The 14,757-nt window shown below is 41.9% G+C and overlaps 1 protein-coding gene across 7 annotated transcripts in view; it reads right to left on the bottom strand.

Moving 5' to 3' along the window:
* The window catches only part of GRAMD1B (GRAM domain containing 1B), a 333,007-nt gene extending 318,705 nt beyond the window's left edge, over window positions 1-14,302 (bottom strand). For all 7 annotated transcript variants that reach the window (XR_012155938.1, XR_012155937.1, XR_012155939.1 and 4 more), the window contains exon 1: window positions 14,235-14,302. The gene's annotated coding sequence lies outside the window, so the exon portion shown is untranslated. The remainder of the gene's footprint in view (window positions 1-14,234) is intronic.
* Between the last annotated feature and the right edge of the window lie 455 nt (window positions 14,303-14,757).

Genomic DNA, 14,757 nt, shown 5'->3' on the forward strand with positions numbered 1-14,757 from the left:
ATCACTAAATCCACCATCTCGGAATCTCCAGGAACATCTTGGGTACACTTTTACACATCTACCTGTGTATTGTTATTTTTGTTTGTTTATTTACAGTTGCTCCCACCATGGGTTAGATCCTTTCCAAACATCCTTGCTCCAGGAATCTCATAATCTAAAGACAGACAGGTAACTGGTTAGGGGAAGGCGAACAATGATAAGCAATTTATATACAAGTCGATTCAATTCAGCATAAGCACAGCAGAAGTCAATCTTTACGAGGAGCTTAATATGGAGGAGGTAGGAGCTAACATGCAGATAAGCGCAGGGAGGCTGCACAATGCATAGAGGACCATGCAGAGGGCAGCACAAGGGCCTAGCAATGCAATAGCTCAGAGCCAAAGATGGACCAGTCAGGATCCATAATAAAATATTCTGCATTTAATTCATTGCTTTACTTCGAAGGATCTCAAAGCTCTTTGCCATGGTTAATATAGCATCACTATTCCCATTTTACAGCTCAGATGTAGAGAGAAAGTACACAAAGGTGGTGCACCAAATCAGCAAGATCAGCATACAATGCAGGTATTATTCTGACACACACTTCCTTTGCTCATCACTGGACAATGCTTCCTCACCTTATTATTATTAAATATGATAGCTGCTAGAGGCCCCCACTGTGCTAGGTGCTTCACACACATGTAGTAAGAGACAATCCCTGATTCAAAAAACTTTCAATTCAAACAATCAGAGGGGTGTGGGAAAGCAGCAGCATTATCCCTATTTTACAGATGGTGGAAACTGAGGCACGGGGCCACACCAGAAGTCCATGACAGAGCTGGGAAATGAACCCACATCTCACAACTCCAAGTTCAGTGTCTTAACCACAAGACCTTCCTTCCTACACGTCATAACTACTATGCTACCTGAAGCTTCAGTACAGTTTACTGACCACATCCAGTTTGCCTCACATGCCTGTAAAACTTTGAGGTAAATATTTCCTGAAATGTCTTCCCACAATCCAGGTTTATGCTGCCATGTATCAATGCTCTCCCTGGCACAGCACCATATGACAAAGTTACTCATTAAGCAAGATCTCTTGCCTTCAGCTGCCAACTTGAAGGCACTGCTTTTACATACCAGCATTTATTTCTTTACATAGAATAAAGGATTGTGCCTTTGCCCAGAGCAAACCTCAGCACTATGGCCCTTCCTTAGTTCTCAATAAAATATTCTCATTTCAGTATCCGGCATCTTCAAGTTCTCTAGCACGAGTTACATAACAGATTATCCAATCCTATTATTCACACTGTTGGATATCTACCCCTCCTTTCACCACAGTCTATGCTCAGGATACAATATGCCACCCTAGCTGAGTGGCATACCACCAGCCTATATAGAACTTGCTATGCAGGGCAGTCTGTTGTAGGTGCGTATTCAGATACAGAATTTGGATTCATGCTCCCTCATTAATATTTATATATGTCTCTTGACAAGTATCAACATTCTCAATGAAATTACAAACATACATGCAAACTATACAACTCACCACTCCGCATCACTTCTGTGATGATGGCAGCCATAATAACTGCATTGCCAACAGTGCATAGCAGTTTCTTAGAGGCAGGAAGTGAAGAATAGGGCCTTATATTGAAGCGTCAAGGCAATTTCAAGTAAGAGGGATTTAAATACCCATTTTGGAATTTGCAAGGGACATTAGGGCTAACCCTCAGACTTGAAAAAGTCTGCCATGGGCACAAGGAGCCACAGCTTTGGGTTTCTCTCTCCCTTGAAAGATGCTAACCCCACACAGCACAGCACTACTAATGCCATGCTGGAGCCTTCCTTCAATTTTGACTCAAAGGCAAACATACACCTTAATCCCAAACCCACTTCATGGAGTAGTTTGTATAGGCCTTGGAGGAACCTCATCCAAGTACTGGCTATGCTGAATGCTGCTTGGCTTATGAACCACGACAAGAACACAGCCCAAGATGCTGTGGCTATAGGTACAGTTGGGTCAGGCCTGGGTGCTGTATGAATCTGTTGGATTAGAAATGCAATTACATTCTCAAACAGATCCCCCCTATTCCTGCACCTGGATTTGCACACATGGGCTAGGACTTCCACAGGAGCCTAAGAAACTTAGGCTTCCAATTCTCAGTGAAATTCAACGGATGCTGGGCACCTAAATCCCAGCCATAAGTATAAATTGATGTTGTCTTTTAAAGTCCTTCTATGCTTTGTTCTCCAATTCCTATGTTTCTGGTAGATATCTGACTTGCAAACCATATGTATGCCGTAGTGTTGTAGCCGTGCAGGTCCCAGGATATTAGAGACACAAGGTGAGTGAGGGGATATCTTTTACTGGACCAACCTCTGTTGGTGAGAGAAACAAGCTTTCAAGCTTATACAGAGCTCTTCTTCAGGTCTTGCAAATCATATGACAGTCTTGTTTTTTGTTTTGTTTTTTCTGGTTCCTATTTAATTAAATGTTTGCAAAAGGCAGCAAGGACTCCGTGTGCCAGTGACAATTAAGGACAATGACCCAAACCAGTTTAACACAACACAGAATAATGAAAATCATAAAAAGCACACATTATTCATGCCTAACAACTAATAGCAGAGGGAGACTCATATTAGGTCTCAGAGTCCAAGTAAATATGAAAAAACTGCCAAATCTGTCTATAAATCCTAGTGACGTGATATATATTTTCATTAGATGTATGGAGAAGTGGTATTTTTATCCTGCTAATGAGATGTGAAGACAGTAGACTAAAGTTCTGTTTTAGTTTAACTCTTTCATATGTATACAGTCTGACAAATTTTAATTTGTACCTGAGTTAAAAGAGAACTATGGGATTTGCCAGAGAGATTCAAGACCCATGGTCCAACAAGTTCTGTATCCTGGCCCCAGAAGGGGCCTGCACTGGATTCTTCAAAACCAGGGAAAAAAACACACATGGAATTGCTTACTTGTGCAACTGTCAGCTGTAAAATGTAAAATAGTGTCAGCTGTAAAATGATCCCACATGGAAAAACATCTTTCTTGAAACCCATGCAGCATTAGCATGAATTTTTGAGGACTGATTTGGAAGCCAATCCATATTCTAAAGCCAGTATTTTCACTGATTACTCCTTCTTTGTTGGCTAAAATTATTTTTTGTTTGTTTGTTTGAATGAAGCATTGGGTGGATCCTGTGATTAGGTCCTGCCCCAACCCACTCAGAATAGAAACAAAAAGGCAAAGCAAAGCAAATATACTTCTTCTGGGCTAGTCTCCACTTATTTTAACGCTTCAACTGCTCTCGATAAAGGATCTATGCAATGCAGTATACATTCCAGGAGGAGGATTCTAGAGATTTCACCTTTACTACATTGAAGGAGGTACCACATGAAGGATTGCCTCTCTTCCTATGCCATACCACCACAAATGCAGACCATAGGGCCACTCGAGCTAGATCCCCTTTATTATGAAATAAGGGACAACTGGCAGAGCATAATCTGTGCAGGCTCTGAGACTCTGGAACACGCCCACCCAACTTGACCCAAAACTGTCTGAACTTGGTGATTTAGCAGGCACACTGCAATACATCTGTTTGATAGGCGTTTTGGAGAAGTCTGAGGGTAGACTATGCTTTCTCAATGATAAAGGGACAGAAAGGACTTTTAAAAATATATTACTTACTATTTTTTTTACCGTTGGTCCTAGGAGCCCTAATCATGGGCCAAGACCCCATTTTGCTAGCAATGTAGAGAAACAGCAAAAAGACGGTCCCTTCCCCCAGGAGCTTTTGTAGGTGGCTGGCTAGCTGAGCTCCTGCTGAATAATTTTAATGCTGCTGAGATTTAAATTGTATGTTAATGTGTGTCAGCGCTCCTAAGGCCTTGGCTAGGTCTTTTTTAGCTATTGTTTGTATCTGAATATATGAATGAATAAATGGCTTGGTAACCCAAGCAAGAGGAGAGAAAGGCACCTTCAAAAGAACCATTAAATGAGCCACTGTGCAGCTAAATAGAGCTAGGGCTCTATAAACGTTGACCATGAGCCACCACTGTAACAAGAGGGTGAGGGATAAAGTAGTTCAGAGCCATTTATTAGTGTAAAGATATCAGAGACAATAACAGGGGGTATTCTGCCCAAGACATTTAAATACAATGCAGGAAAACGTGAGCCATAAATGGCTATCAACAGTCCCACGACCCAAGGAGGTAAACTGCAAGTTTTAGAGAAGAGATGAAGACACAGATAAGAGTGTCTCTGTGTTCATAAAACTTCAAAGCTAGCATGCGTGGTCTGCAGAAATGAGAAGTCCTCACCCCCAAAACTCATAATCTGAGTTAGACACTGCCAGTAAGAAAGAAGGATGAGGATAACAACAAATGCAAGGCTAGATTATAAACCGTTTAGGGGAAAAGACCATATTTTTGTTCTGTGTTTGTACAGCACCAAGCACAGTGGGGTCCTGGTCCATGACTGGGGCTCCTAGGTGCTACTTCCATAAAAATGAAACGTAATAGTAATAATGTCCTGCAAATGCTGAAAGATTGAGCAGAGGGTAAATGTGCAAAACAGGTCATCACAGATATCACCACATTGCATATGTAGGGCCCTACCAAATTCAAGGGTCATTCTGGTCAATTTCACAGCCAGAGGAGTTTAAATTTGGTCAATTTCACAATTACAGATGTTTATATCTAAAATTTCACAGTGTTGTAACCATGGAGGTCCCGACCCAAAATGGAATCATGGGCCGGGGGGTAGGGGTTGGGAGGAGTTGAAAAGTTATTGTGGGTGGGTCCCAAATTGCCGCCCTCACTTATGTGCTGCATTCAGAGCTTCTTAGGGCCAACTGGCAAGGGGCACAAAGGGGTTGCTTACTGTTACAGGGATCTCCTGGGTCTGGTATTTACCTTTTAGTTCACCAAAAGGGTGTCATGAGAGGTTTTAATAAAAGCCTGTGTCATGCTGGTCATCAATATCCTTGTGAAATACATGTACATCTGTTGTGTAAAGAGTTGAGAGAGAGAGAGAGAGAGAGAGAAGAGAGAGAGTGTGTGTGTGTGTAAAAATATAAAATTATGTTTTTACTATATCTGTCTAGGGACAGACAACCAGGAAAAGTGAAAAACAGGTTTTCTTTCAGGCAAGAAATACTTGTCTATTTGTAATTAAATATTGTATGGTTCACAGTGGGTCTTCTCTCACCAGTCAGAACCGAATATTAATGAAGGTATGTGAAAACTTCAGAGAAAAATGTTAACAGGAAAAGGTTAACAGCAAGAGGGGGGAACCTTATCTTGGGATGCATATCAAAGGATTGTTCTGGTATATTTGGGGGGACAAAGATGACACCCTGCCATCCTTCACTTTGGAAATAAACAGATAGCAAATTTGCTTCATGAATGAGGGGTCTCAAATAGGCTTGACTGGAACCACTGGAGAGAACTTGGGTGAACAAAGATTCTTTAGACAGGAGGACAACTTGTTAAAGTTTAGTCACCAGAAAGCATGTTATGATTGTTTTATATGTAACCATTTGTTTCCAATATTTTTACTCACAATCATTTGAACCTGTTCTTTCATAATAAACGTATTCTTCTTTCTAAGTGCTGTTCATTTACCCGAACTGCGTCCTGAGTTATAACCAATAAACTGAGGTGTGCTGTTCCTTTGGGAACAGAGGCCTGGTAATTCTGTGAAGGTTTGGTAGATAAGGGACTGGACGCTAGAGAGGATGCTCAGAGGACTCGGGGGTTGCTTCGTGTCTGTCGCGAACCTGTGCACAGAGAGAAAGGCCTGGAAGGTAGTCCTTGAATGGCCAGAGGCTCCTGGTTTCAGGGAGCTGACCCACAGCAGGCACAGACAAGACTTGCTCACACTAAGGGCAGTTGGTGAGGTGAGTCTCTACCCTGGGTACACACTATATACATTCGTTTTGGATAACAGTTACCTCTCGTCTCCAGAATCTGCTACAGGAGCAGCGTTGAAACATTACCTGCGGTTCTGACAAATAATCCTTCGAAACATCAAGACTGCATAGCTTTTACCTTCCTTTAACTGATACCGCAGATATCTTCACAGAATGATTTTCACCTTAGTAGAGTTCTCGTCACAAGGTAGTTATCCTGTCTCCACAGTGTGATTGTCTACAAGCCAGCTGTCATGAAGGTTTGAGATTCTAACCATGGTGCAAGCTGCTCTCCTGAAAATGCAATTTCCTGAGACTCCCCCAGTAAGTTTATTTCTACCATCATATGGTCCTCAGTTACTACGGCACTGGGGGGGGCATATAAGCACATACAGAGATCTCAGCACAACAAGATTTTCTGAAGGTACTGACAATTAGCATCACAGTGTGGTTAATATGAGTGTACAATTTTCCTCTCAGTGTTATCATTGCAAGTATCATCATCATCGTGGCAAATTCCCAAGGGATGTATATAGCCTCCTTGCACATTAAATGCCACCGGGATTGATCTGTAGTTAGGTCCTTAAGAGGATCTGGCTGGATGTTCAGTCTGTCTGTCATTGGTGAGCTTTTCAGTCTACTGAAACTTTTGGCAGTCATGTGACTGCCAGCTGTGTAGCGGCATTTCTTGTTAACTGTGCTTAGTAATTCCTTGGTCTTCCACCTTAATAATATGCCCATATCACGAAAGCAGTTGAAACCAAAGTCCCACTGATGGAGATAGTTGCTTGGGTCAGCTATGAATATCCTCATTGCTGATCTTGTCTTGCCAGTTAATACGGCGCAGATGACAAAAGACAACCGAGGCAGAATTCTTATCCGGGTGCAGTTGCCAGCAGAGCATTCTGGACTATGGAACAAATTCTGAGGTCTTTACTCAAGCAAATTACCATTGGGTTTGGCCCAATTAGATTATCACCATCTACAGCACTCATTAAGACTTGGTTCGCACCACCGTTTTTAGTTTACATCTTCCCTAAAGACACTTGCCAAGGTCACAGACTTCAATCCATCATAACTCAGTACTTCCTTGCCAAATGCTTCCAAACAAATGGAACCAGAGTCTTGAACCCACCTCAGGATACTTCTGTCCATGGATCTGAATGGTGATTCTCACACTGCAAAATTCATCTCTTTCAAGCCCAAGTATAGTGGTGTTTATCCCTTAAGCCCCCTGGTACCACCCAGAACTGTCTGTGTCTCACTAATATAATTACAACTTGTGAAACTTCTCCATGTATTTTTAGCTTACAAATGTCAGGTTGTCATCTGGTAATTGCAGTAAATGCTCTTCTGAGACAGAACGGTGACAATTCTGCCTTTCCTAAGTAAATTGGGAAAACAATACCAAACACGCATACTATTCCACAGTGACTTGTTTAGAATTGGGAAGTTGGCAAGGAGGAGAATGATAGAGCTACACCCCAGATCCAATCCACATGCATACCATCCTGTCCTTTGACCAGGAATTATTGGACTTGACACAGGAATTGCTACTGGTTGAAATTCTCTGGTGTGTGTTAGGTACAAAACCAAACCAGATGATCAGAATGGTGCTCTCTGGCCTTAAAGACCTATGAAAACTAGATCCCTAGGAACAGCTATACTTGATCAGCCCAAGGGACCGCCTAGCACAGTATCTTTTCTCTGACAGTGACCAGTTTTAAAGTAGGACAGTAAAAACAATAAACAAAAACCAAACAAAAAGCCCCCAACCAATCCGCTGCACACCATAATGGGCAATTATGAAATAACCATCTCAGAGGGAAAGTTTTTCCTAACCTCAAGCAGCTAGTAGTCAGATTATTCCCTGAAACCAGAAGACTTGTAACCCTTATATACATTTTTCACTCTGTAACGGGGTGCATGCCACACCCCATAGGATTTGGCCCCTTGGCTCGCTCCTTAAAGACTCAGAGAGGCTCGAAGGTGGCGCAACACCCGTGCTCTTTATTTTGGGTCTGTTCTCACCAACAGTTTCCCACTATTTATAGGCTATATACACGGCTTGGCTTCACACAGACCTGACCAGTAACAAACTAGTAGACTCTTTCCTCCCTCTGAGCCTGGCCTGACCTGACCTGTCCATCCTGGTCTCTACCCTCCCCCCTGGCCCTTTCCACTTCCTCCCAGCCTTTTAACTCCTGCTAATGAGGCAGAGAGGTGCAGGCAGTTCCCAGACAAGCACTGGATATTTATCCAGCCCCAATCCATTCCCCCTGATGGGCCTGGGGTGGCAGGAGCTGATTGGGGGCTTTCCTAGCAGCCCCCTGCCACACCCTCAAATAAAAGAGCAGTTCATTGTTTCAAATCCTGATAAGCTCTTGACCTCAATAAATCTTGTGGCAGTGAGTGCCACAGGTTAATAACATGTTGTGGTTTTTTAAAATTATTTCTTTATTGATTTTAATCCTTTGCCTTTTAAGTTCATTGTATCACACTTGTTCTGTTATTATGAGAAAATGCAAATAGGGGCACACTGCTTATTCAGCATGGGTGAAATCCAGTCTCTATTGAAATAAATGGGATTTTTACATCTTTAGTTAATTCAGATTAACTTTCCTGAATGTGCCAGTGTAGACAAGTCTTTAGTCTCTCCATGCTTCAGTTCCTCATCTGTAAAATAGGATAACAGTACTCCCCTATCGCCCAGAGTTTTGAGAGGTTTATGAGATGTTCAGGTACTATGGTGATAGGGGGCATGTTACCCTTATATCTACATAGTTTCCTTGTTGGTCTCTAGCTATCTGAAATGCCTGAAGTGCCCTAATCACAATAAATTACCTGCAGCTCAGTAATACAGAAACCTTTCCAAGTTTTCCCCACTCTCCTTCTCAAGTACCTTGCTTGAGGAAAGGAAGAAGATTGTGTGTAAGTCAAGTGTCCAAGATTTAAGAGAAGGAAATTGTTCTGTGCGCATGTAAGGGAAAGGAGAGGCACTTTCAGGGGTGTACATGGACCAATTAACATCTGATTCTGGCTGGGGGTAGAAAAGGCTGTCATTCTCTTTGCGCTGTTCAACCAGCCACAGCACAAACTTCCCCTCTTCAGCTCACACATACCGTTTCCTACAAGCACGTTTCGTGGTCAGCCTATGCTTCAATTGTTACTAAGCTGCTACACGTTTCTCTCCTACCCCCAAAGGCCTTAATAGCTGTAGATATTTAAAGGGTTTTCCCTTCCTCTCCTCGCCCTGGTTTCTGGGGGCCATTAGTGCTTTTCATCGCTACAATTAGCTGAAGGCCAAATGCAACCTTTTAAAACACCAGAGCTCTTCACTTCATCAATCACTCTCCAGAGAGATAGAATTAGCCCTCCAATCTTAATTTTATCGGACAAGGAACTGATTTCCTCTGGGGTGCTGCATGACTTCCTGCATCAGCACAGACTAACCCTAACTGCCGTACCTTGGCTGTGTGTGAAGCGAGTCTAGGGAGACGAGGTGGCTGATGGACAGCTAGATTGCTCAGATTGACGTATCTATGCCATGTTATGTTAATACACTGGAGCTGAAACATTTAGTTCTCATTGTTCTAACCCTCAGTAAGGATGAGTTTGAGATCAGGGAACCTGTGAAGCTTCCTGTGTCAAGCACGAGGGATAATGTTACATTATTTCTACAGCATCTTCCATCCTAAAGGATTCCAGAGCACTTGGCAAACAAAGTGAAATACATCTGAAGCTATATTAGATATTGGGCAGTCCCTTCATCCACTCCTAAAATGCAGCCAGCTCTGGAGTGGAATGCAGCTGCTGCTGAACAGCTGCACAACAATGAATAGCAGCTCAGGAAGGAAGGGAAGAAGAATAGCATACTGATTTGAAACAGCAGGGGAATATTTAGGTCCTCAGAATTTATTCACCTTGGCTGAAGCCCAGTCACAACATTAAAGTTAACAACCCTCATTTGCAAAATGTGTTATGGGATCTTTAATGAACATAAGTGGTCAGCACAAGTGGTCTTTCAAAGGAGATGTAAAAATCAATCTCCAGGAGCTACCTCAGGATTAACTCAGAAGAATAAGTACTAAATTCCTAACATCACCTCCTGTAGCATCTACATTTCCCTTGCAAGATTTGAGCTTCAACTGGTAGGGCTGGCAGCACAAAAAAATCATTTCATTTAAAAAGCAGGAGGCAAGAGTCTTACTCCTCAATCAGCAAAGACAGGGGGGAAGAAGAGGTTGGTTTGACTGAGCTATTTCCCCCTGAAAGACAGCTAGCTCCTACAGAAAGCAATTGTTCCCCAGGACCCTGGCCAGAGCAATTCTCAAATGAAGCCTATTAATTGTGGGCCTGTTTCTTCCAGGCTACCCATTCATACATGCATATTTAACTTTACTGTTAGTGGAAAAGGGCTCAGACTTCATCAGGCAAGAACAGAGGAGTTTAAGAGGGGGTCAAGGAAAGAACAATGCTTCAGCTAGAGAATTACTTGTGATAAGCCCACAATCTTCACTGCCATTTTTTTTTAAATGAGGCTGTTCTGGAGAAGGGGTTAAATTTTATGCAGACTCACAGCTCTTCCTTCTCTGACGGGACATAAAGGGAACTTTAAATTGGGCATCCACTGTTGGCATTCTATGCTCCCATGGCCAGTGTCCTGCTTTTCTGACAGAGGATTCCTATCACTCTTCAAAAGTGTCCCCTGGGTTTAAATGGTTTTGATTTGTGCAACCAGGACTGTCAGAAGAGGTTTAGCCACTAAGGAAAAAGAAAAGGAGGACTTGTGGCACCTTAGAGACTAACCAATTTATTAGAGCATAAGCTTTCGTGAGCTACAGCTCACTTCCTCAGATGCATATCGTGGAAACTGCAGCAGGCTTTATATATACACAGAGAATATGAAACAATACCTATTCCCACCCCACTGTCCTGCTGGTAATAGCTTATCTAAAGTGATTTCCAGCACAAATCCAGGTTTTCTCACCCTCCACCCCCCCACACAAATTCACTCTCCTGCTGGTGATAGTTGTCACTTTGGATGGGCTATCACCAGCAGGAGAGTGAATTTGTGTGTGGGGGTGGAGGGTGAGAAAACCTGGATTTGTGCTGGAAATCACTTTAGATAAGCTATTACCAGCAGGACAGTGGGGTGGGAATAGGTATTGTTTCATATTCTCTGTGTATATATAAAGCCTGCTGCAGTTTCCACGATATGCATCTGAGGAAGTGAGCTGTAGCTCACGAAAGCTTATGCTCTAATAAATTGGTTAGTCTCTAAGGTGCCACAAGTCCTCCTTTTCTTTTTGCGAATACAGACTAACACGGCTGTTACTCTGAAACCAGCCACTAAGGAGTAACCCACTCTTGAGTTTCTCTTAACTATGAAGAGGCAGCGTTATGACTTCAGTGACCACACTGACATTTTAATAGGAGCTGAAAGAACAGGTCTTGTAACCTTCACTCCTTACAGGTCAGATTAAATTAGCAAAATGTATTAAACGATTATCTTAAATGGCATTATTCAAACATACCTCACAAGGCATTCTCCTCAAGCAGACCGCATCAGATAAGAGGACTGATCATGTTGCTTGTGTATGCGTGAGTGTCTATTCAATGTGTGACCGTGCATAGTCAGGTTCATAAATCTGTGCTAGTATTCAAGTATGTGTGTTATTAAAAGTTAAATAATCTGAACTAGGTCAGAATCCAGTGCCCTACAGGGGAAAGATTTCAGAAATGACTCGTGATTTTTGGATGCCCAACCTGAGACACCTTAAAAGGCCCTAGATTTTCAGAGTGGGTAACTCAGCTCTTTTCTGAAAATTTTCGGCGATATGGCTCTCCTGGAAAAAATTATTCTCCATTTGGAGAGAATTTTCCTTGCAATTGTGGGCTTGTCTATGCTACCACTTTTGTTGGTATACTTTATGTACTTCCGGGGATAGAATAGAATAGCTGAAATAACATGAACATAATATTGCAACAATCTGGGGTTCAAGGAATTCTGACCAATAGAAAGAAGTATGCCAATGTTATCCAGTAACAAGTCAAGCCAACCATAAGGACATGGTAAATTTAGATACTGAGTAATCACTGCAAAGGCTTGTTAACTTGCTCATCTTTTCCCCTTCTTTTTATCCAGCATCCACATCCAAGCTATTGTGAAGAGTTCCTAAACTCAACTCTGTGAGCAATGTTATGCTCAGCATGGCATTGGCAAACAAGGAATCAGTCAAAATGGCTTTGTACATGTTTCCTGCACAACACTGGATACCTAATGAAGTGATCTTGTCATTCTAGACACTCAAGTTAGCAAATCTGATTGCTGAGAAGCAAAAAAAAAAAAAAAAAAAAAAAAAGTCTGAACACAACAACTGGAGAAGAAAAGATCATATGTAACAGAATAGTGTGCACACATGGTATCCTTGATATGAAGGTGTCAAAGCACTTTTTTTAAAGTCTTAAATGTAACTACCTTCCCTTTCCCCCGTGAGGGAAGTGCTATTATTATACCCACTTATTTACAGATGGGTAAACTGAAGCACAAAGAGATTAAAGGGCTTACCCAAGGTCAAACTGTGAGTCAGTAGAAAAGGCTAGACAGAAAAGAACCCAAGAATCCTGAGGCCCAGTACCTTATTCTAACCATTACATAGCACTGCTCCCTATAATTCTATTTCATTTCTTTCTATTTACTATCCTAAAAGAATGTGCAAGTTTTTCTGAATCGTTCCACTGTATCTTTAAGTACATTCAGTGCAAGGGTATGTGTAAACGCAGTAAACCACCTGCATCTGGCCCAGAGCAGCTGACTCAGGCCTCAGACTGCAGGGCTATAAAATTACAATGTGGCTTTCTGGGCTCCCGCTGGAGTCAGCTCACACAGGCCAGCTGTGGGTGTTTTATTGCAGTGTAGACATACCTGTAGCAAAGAATCCTAAGCAGAGCCCCAGAGATAGAAGCCCTCTGCTGCCTCGCCACTGACTATACACATAATGGGCAACCATTCACAAACACACTGCCCCCGTGCTACCCTCAATTTGACAACATTCTTGAACCCTAACCTGGAAGAACCAGGTCTAGGTGATGGAGCCTCCAAGTCTCCACTGACCATTTAATCTTTACCCTCTCTGCTGAGACTGTAAATTCCAATGGCAGTTTGAGTTGTGCAGACAGGTGCCCAGTAGGAATTTGGCTGAGACCAACCAAATTCATTTCACATGGTCCACTGAGCAACTGTGTCATGCTAACAACTTTTGCTCACTATCGAATGGAGCTAGATGCAAACCAGCAGCCTACATCTTCCATTAACAAAACCTTAAGCATGCTAGTCCCTGTAATGAAAAGATTGATAGTTAAGAATGCATTAGATTTGAGATACAAATAAAGAGACAAACCATTTTATCCCTTTCTTGTCCCTGTCTCTTTCCTGTTCAGTACGAATCTCTCCTTGTCTTCAGGGTCACAGGAGATACCCTCCTAGTGCCAAATGCTTACATGCAACACTCTCCACTGTAACAAACTGGTGACTTCCTTAAGAGAATAAAAGAAGCTGCAGGGAGGTGGAAATAATACAGAGTGACCGTTTCCACCTAGAAATGACTTTTTTTTTCCCCCTGCTGAGCTTGAATAAATGAAAAGTACAAGAGAGCCAACGATGGCTTGGGACTTGGAGCCTGGCTCCCTGGCTGGGTATTTCTGGATGGCCCTGCCTGCTTCCACTGGAGACATTTCCAGTTCACTGCCGAGTGTCCAGAAATGTATTTAAAAGGCAACTCTTAAGGCGTTTTTTTAACTTTTTCTTTCCAACTCAGTGTTTTTAAATAATCCCTTGTAAGCCTAAAAGTGAAATCGTGCTTGCTAACAAAGACTTTGACATTGCGTCATCCATGCTAAGCTGTGCACACAGGCTTTATTTCTGTACCGGCACTGGCGAGTACTAGATTGTACGAGCTGGTTCGTCACTACAGCGATGCTCGTGAGTGCTGGCTTAAGTCTACTGGTTTATTACTGTAGGGTTGTTTAGGAGCACTGGGCTGTATAAAGAGAAGTATATGATAACTCAGAAATGCTGTTAACTCTGATATGTTACTATTGGGTTGCTCATTTGTGTTGAGATGAACACACAGGTTTACTATTAAAGGATTGTTTAGGAATGGTATTAATATTATTTATATGTTTAAAGAATGTTAAAACATTTGCTTGATGTGGAGTAAAAACACAGGTCCAAACCCCAAAATTCAGGAAGACAGGACTTTCGGATTTGTGCCTTAAAATATCATAATGGAATTTTCATACCAACATTTAAAAATCAAGTCAAGCTTTAGATCTACTTACCTTGACAAGTGAAAGATCTCCAGATAACCAAGACACAGCTTGAGTTAAGCTGTCTTATTTCCATTGTACTAAACAAAAACAAGAAAACAAAAACAAAAGACAATTCTTAATGCACAAATGAGTAGCACAGATCTTTGGAAGTTTGATTTATAAACACTGCACAAATGTTTTTAAAACCTGATAAAATAAGCAAAGCCTGATTTGCATCCTGTTATTGGCATTGTTTCTGACCTTACTATTAAGTGATAAATAAACTGTTACAGTTGTCTTTAGATCCCAAGTTTTTCAGTAAATTTCAGATTCGGGGCTCTCTCTTTCCCATCACTAAAGAAGCCTGGGACTTAGCATTAATTTACATTTCCAAGGCACTTTGCAAACAAACTAATTATTATTTGGACAGTTTCACGGGGTAGCTGTGTTAGTCTGTATCAGCAAAAACAATTTTTATTTGGACTAGATTAGCAAACTGAAATTAGGGCCTCATTTTGTTAAGCTCTGTACAAAAACAAGAGATGGGACCCAG

Source organism: Lepidochelys kempii, chromosome 22, assembly GCF_965140265.1.
Source record: "Lepidochelys kempii isolate rLepKem1 chromosome 22, rLepKem1.hap2, whole genome shotgun sequence".
In the NCBI taxonomy this organism is placed as follows: domain Eukaryota; kingdom Metazoa; phylum Chordata; order Testudines; family Cheloniidae; genus Lepidochelys; species Lepidochelys kempii.